Source organism: Vigna umbellata, chromosome 11 (genome assembly GCF_029865625.1).
Source record: "Vigna umbellata cultivar VRB3 chromosome 11, Vumbellata_1.0, whole genome shotgun sequence".
NCBI lineage: Eukaryota > Viridiplantae > Streptophyta > Magnoliopsida > Fabales > Fabaceae > Vigna > Vigna umbellata.
In genome coordinates, this window is record NC_142175.1 from 11660870 (window position 1) to 11667576 (window position 6707).

The 6707-nt window shown below is 36.8% G+C and overlaps 1 pseudogene; it reads right to left on the bottom strand.

The window, feature by feature from the left end:
• Positions 1-787: 787 nt before the first annotated feature.
• LOC148190983 (uncharacterized) lies at positions 788-2278 on the bottom strand (annotated as a pseudogene).
• Between the last annotated feature and the right edge of the window lie 4429 nt (positions 2279-6707).

Consider the following 6707-nt stretch of genomic DNA (forward strand, 5'->3'; position numbering starts at 1 on the left):
CTTTTCCAATCCAAAAAGCACTTCATTTCTTCCTTTCTTTACCTCCTTTGCTTCCCTTAGCTCACTAAGCTTCTTTGGTTGATTGGCTATGGTTTTCCACTCTTATTAGTGACCTACAAAACAAGGTAAATGTATTTAGTTAAAGAGAACATTCTAAGACTTCGAAAGAAAATATCAAGTCCTTATTCAACTTCCCTTTCTTAGTCTTAGTGTTAAGTTGATACTTCTTTGGATGGGAAGTCCCTAAAGGGATGGCCATCATTCCCTCCCTCTTAAAAACGATTTGTCCTCAAATCAGGAAGAAAGAAGAAGCACAACTTTGGTGTTTATTGTCCACCTGGTCAAAGATATATCTACAAAAAATAGCAAAAATTAGTATGATGAATGAGATATATGCAAAGAGAAGAAGAGAAAATGAAGGCCTTTTGACAAAAATGTTATGAGAAGAAGTCTTGGCCTTTAATATATTTTTGGATTCACTTTGCTTTGAACATTCCCCATGATAAAATGAAGAAACAAAGTGATGTTTTTGAAAAGAAGAGTCAAGGTATTTACCTTTTAATGAAGAAGTTAACAACATGCATACCTTTGTCTCCTTCTTTTCTTGATAAGGTTGCTTTTCTAACCTATTTTCTTGTTTTCTTTCTGTTGCAATTTTTTCTTTGATTATTATCTCATCCTCTTTCACTTGTTCAGGTGTAAGAGGAATCGATGTGATTTTATTTCCTTTATGAAGGAAAGTGATTTTATTGGTATAGCCATCATGAGTGGAGTTATGATCATATTGTCATGGCCTACCAAGTAATACATGCCCAACATCCATTGGAACAACATCACATAAAACATTTTCTTCATAGTTGCCAATGGATATTGGTATGGTTACCTGTGTGTTGACTACTATTTTTTCATCCTCTGTTATCCACTGAAGCTTATAAGACTTGGGATGAGGAATAGTAGGTAAGGCCAATTTGTTCACCACTCGAGAACTACAATAATTGCAAGAGGAACCACTATCCGCAATCAATGAACAAGTGTTTTCAAAGATTTTGCATCTTGTTCTGAACAGATTTTCCCTTTGTGATTGTTCTAGTTCTTGGGATTGACTTCCAAGAAGTCTTCTTTCCAATAATAACTCACCTTCACAAGGTAAGGCTTCTTCCTCAGATACAGAAGTATCTGAGTCACTAGAAGAATCTTCACTTTCACTCTGATGGTCTAAGAGATAAGTAGACCTTTTGTGAGTACACTCAGAAGAATAATGTCCTCTCTCTCCACACTTAAAGCATTTGGTCTCTCTACCCCTTGTGTCTCTTGAAGATTCTTTGTGAGAGGTATTTCTTCTCGCTCTCTCTCTTTTTCTTTACCTCTCAGTTTCTCTTTTTCTTTTTCCTTTTCTTTTTCTTGAGGTTTTTCATACCTCCTTGGACTACCCTCCCTCTTAAGATCTTTCCTATACTCGAAGGTGGTAGGGTAATTCCTTTCAGTGGAAGCTTTTCTTCTAATTTGGTCTTCCACTCTCACACATAGTTGCACAAAGTCATTGAAATCTAAATAAGGTAAAAGTTCTACCTTATCTCGGATGTCATAGTTAAGGCTGCTCTGGATCTATGGTGAATCTCTCTTCCTCTTTGATTCCAGCTCTTAACATGAGTAATTCCAACTTTTGTCTATATTCTTCAACACTTATGTTTCTTTGTTGAAGTCTATGGAGCTTATCCATGACCTCTCTGGCATAGTAGGCTGGAATATGCCTCCGATGCAAGGCTGCCTTTAACTCATTCCAGTATTGGATGGTATAGTCGTCATGCATCTTTTGATCTCTAAGGATGGAAGTCCACCAATAGAGGGCTACACCTTGAAATGTCAAGGTGGCTAAGGTCACTCTCCTCCTATCATCTATGTGGTAGCACTCAAAAATCTGTTCGACCTTCATCTCCCACTCAAAGTATTCTTCTACATTGTCTCTTCCATAGAAGGGTGGAAGGTCAAGTTTAGGTTCCACATGATGGTCTCTATGGTTATGATGACGCTTAGGAGGGCGTTGATAGTGATCTTAAGGGTGATAACTATGGTGATCACTATGTTGAGAATGATCATCATGATCATGGTTTTGCCTATGAGAGTGATCCCCTTGTGAATGCCCTCTTGGATTGAAAGTAAGATTGGCAACCATTTGCCTCAGTTCATGCAACTCAACCTTGGTTCTATTGAGCTCTTCTCTCAACGTTATGTTGTCCTGATCATGATTGATGTTACCTTGAACACTAGAGTGACTCATGCTTGTGAAGTAGAGAAAGTGTTTTCACAAATATTTGAAAGCCTTTCACAAGTATGAATCAAAACTTTTGGAAAAGAGGATTTGCTTGTTTTTGGTGAATGACTTCTATAGAGATTCTAAAGGTGAAGAAACCGAATAGCTCCCAGGAAGGAGAGGTGAGTCACAATGGACAAGCTTAGAAACCTTGTCCTTCCTTAGCTAGAGTGTCTCCTAACGTTTCTTACCCAAGTTTCTAGATAGAAGTCTTTCAAAACCTTTTTGGAATGCAACAATGTTATGCCCCTAATAAACCAAACGAAGGTTTGTCTATATGGTAGCGCACCTAGCTATCACAGAGACGTAGAACACAAATATTCACAAGCAAAAGAAAGGAAGTATGAAATGAATGGAAAAATAAAAACGGCCCTAAGTGAAACTGCAAATGACACTTGGAGCCACTTGACACACTTCCACACTAAGATGCGCAACTAGACTATTACAATGTTTAATGGAGTACTTGGAATTGTTTGATAAGCATTTTCCCAAGTAAGTCAAGTTTCAAAAGCAAAGAAGAATTTACTACAAAGGTTCCGTGATAGAAAGCCAAAAATACAATGAAATGTAGAACTAATTAAACAAAGCCAAGTGTGGCTACAAAGGCAAAGTAAATGAGCTGAAATGGAACTTTAGAATGGTGTTTTTCTGCTGCAATCAGGTGCTGGACAGCCAATGTAAATTCCTCTTGAAGTCCACTTGAAGCAATGGTATCAAGACCTCCACTCCTTAAGATGCTACCCCTTTGATAAGGCCCAGCTGGATGTTAAAACTCCACCAAAATATGATGTTCCAGCAGACAAAAGTCACAAAACCCATCAGTGATCAAAAAGAATGTTGCAGCAAAGTTTAATGCAGAAGTAATGTGATAGCAGTATATGGAAGCCAATAAAAGTGATTTATAAACACTTTGGGGCTGGAAGAAAGGCTAGCACACAAAAGGAACTTAAGATAGGGTCTAGAACAGATTAGAAAAGATAGAAAAACCCAAAAACAGTGATTGAATTCTGTGCAATGCAAGTGTTTGATGAAAATTCAAAACAGTTTGATGAAATGCCACAAAGAACAGCAGATTTTGGGTTTTTCTGGTTTTGGACTTTTCAAAACTGATTGCAGGGGTGTATTTGCTTTTTATGATTTGTTTTCACTTGTATAATCATTCAAAAGTGTTTGGAACTAGAATCCCTAGCTTTTGCCAATCCAAATTGGAAATCTAAGTTTGAAATTATGAAAACAGCAAGCACAAGGCTATCTGCACCCGCAAATTTGGCTGAAAATGGTGCTTTCTGAAGTGAAATTGATCAATAGTGATTCTATGGCACAACTAATGGTTCAAGCAACTTTATATGCTTAAATTGAAGGGGTTCAAACTGTCAAACATCAAGGAAAACTGCCATAGTAAAATATGATAGGTCCACTTCCTATATTGAAACAATGCTACGTTAGGAAGATGTAATTTGGTGAAATGGTGCAAAAGTGACCAAATGAATAGTAAAGATGAACTTTGATGCACCAAATATATGTATAGAAACAGCCAAATTGTGCCAAAATCCACTGAATCACAATATGACTTGTTGAGTTCCAAATTTCAAGCAAAAATGGGAAGTCAAACTATGATTTTGCAGATTTAATGAAAATGGACCAAGGCAACAGTTGAAACAAGTTTCAAATGGTGAAATACACTTACACCAATAGTTACAATGCACAAAAATTCAATAAAACTCGAAATCACTATGAGAGTTGCTAATTATTGAACAAAATATACAAGACAGCAGCAGGAATGATCAATAAAGTGGATTCAAAGCTGTATAGATCAACAAACATGCAAGAAAGGTCCTAAGCAACTAAATCTAGCTTGAAAAATTAAGCTAGCAGATATTAAATGGCCTAAGACAAAGAAATGATTCAAGCACGGTGCAAAAGACTTGTTGAAAAACTGTGATAATTTATGAAAAACCAGAATTAGATGAATTGAAACTGTGATTTTGTGATTCTGTAATAATCATGAATTATTATCTGTGGCAACATGTTTACAAGCAGCTCCATGATGTGTACAGTTTTAGAATCACAAAATCTAGACAGACACGGTTTCCAGCATATTAAACCCAACAATACATTTTTCTGCAGAATTTCGACTGGAAAACAGTGTACATTGCTTGTGAGCTCAAATGATCAAAGCTGACTGACTGTCATTGCTTTATTGATCAACATATAGCTAGCAAGTGCACTGGATTCAATGACAAATGAAAGAAATCAAAGCCGAACTCAATTAAACATTGTGATAGAGGTAAAACTGCAAAAACATTTACACAAGACTTGACAGAAACTGGAATTGATAATAAAGCTTGATTTGAACTCAAACAAACAAAGTGCACCGATTAAAATGAAGAACAAACACTAAGGAACAGTGAATGAACACAAACATCCACAACAAACACGAAATCAAACCACAGAAGTAAGGAAAAAAAATCAAACAGTGGTAAAACTGGAACAGCTCATGACGGAAGTGAAAAATGAATGAAAACGTGACTTATCTCTTGGAGACTTGCGTGGACGAGCTAGATCTTGATGCCAAATGATGGAAGCATCTCCATGATGCGTAGAAGAATGCTTTAAGACGCAAAGAATGGCAACGGATGAAAGATGACAGTGGATGTCTGAATGCACTCAAGGTGTTTGTGAAATTGTCTGGTGGTGTTTGGATGAATGCTTTGGTAGATTTCTAACTTAGTAGGCTTTCCACAGGGGAAAGGAGCTAGAGAAGGTGCTAGATAACAAAGCACAGAGGTGAACTTGAGAGTAATAGCTGGAACTTGGCAGCATTTCTTTACTTCAATTCAAGTTACCATTATAAAGGATTTGGCTTCTCTTTTATAGATGAAGAGAAACGTGCCTAGCAAGCTACTGGACATATTAGCAATGTACATGAAGCTCTATAAGAAGTGTGCAGGAGAAGCTATACAGCTGGCCACATGTTCCATACGGTAAACATTTAAAACATGCTTTAAAAGAAAGTGGAAACGCTGGTTTGCTTGGTTGGCCGTATGCTGTATATCAGCTTTGCTTTTCCAATCCAAAAAGCACTTCCTTTCTTCTTTTCTTTACCTCCTTTGCTTCGCTTAGCTCACCAAGATTCTTTGGTTGATTGGCTATGGTTTTCCACTCTTATTAGTGACCTACAAAACAAGGTAAATGTATTTATTAAAGAGAACATTCTAAGACTTAGAAAGAAAATATCAAGTCCTTATTCAACTTCCCTTTCTTAGTCATAGTGTTAAGTTGATACTTCTTTGGATGGGAAGTCCCTAAAGGGATTGCCATCACCACGGCTTCCCATTCAACAAAGCTACCTTCCGGAAAAGAACTCAACCATAACTTAGCATTGCCTCCCAATGAGAAACGAAACAAACTAAGCTTTATCGCTTCATCCTGCACACCATTGATCTTTATAGTGTTGCAAACCTCGTTGAATGTGGTTAGATGCTCATATGGACTTTCATGTGATAGCCCATTAAATTGATTTCTCTTTACCAATTGTATCAATGTCGGTTTCACCTCCATGTTTGCAGCATTAACCCTCGACCTAGAAATGGTATTAAAGTGATGAGGGCCAACAACATTGGTGTAATGCACCAGAGTACGTCTAACATTGTTGTCTTTAGCCATATCTTCAGTGCTCTGGTTAGATCTTTGTGGTGAGGGTTGTAGAAGTGTTTCCGGAGAAGGAAATAATTCTCTAGATGTTCAAATCCTCCTTCTCCTTCAACTTTCGTCCAATCCTTCAAGAAGAGGTTCTGAAATTTTCTTGCTCCTAGTCTGAATTATGCCCTACATACACAAGAACACAAAACCCTAGAAACAATTGTTAGCACAAAAAGATAGAAAAGATAAACTAAAAATATAACAAGATAAAAAGATAAAAACAAAAAGATATAAAGAACAAAAAGATAAAAAGATAAAAATCAAGTCAAAGTTAATCAATAATCACACAAATAGAATAGTTAAACCACGAATCCTCGGCAACGGTGCCAAAAACTTGTTAACCCTCGGCAAGTGTACCGAATCGTATCAAGTAATAATAAAATGGTATGACCAAGTATCGTTTCCCAAAGGACTCACAGCCTAAACAATTATGTGATATGTTGATTATCTTAGGCTTGTAACCGAAAATATTGTTGTTGAACTATGAAAAATAAACATGAATGCAAAGTTTTGGTCAATGGACTTGAAAGATGCAAAAACGGTTGATGTATAATATGAATGATTATGTTGTTGGGGTTTCCGATTCATCCTATCCACTCTCATGTATTCAAGAATTCATCTTTCTTCATTAATGTTAATGCCACTTTCTAATTTACCTTAAACCCGATGTCTCGGTGAAGAAAGCCTACTCCTA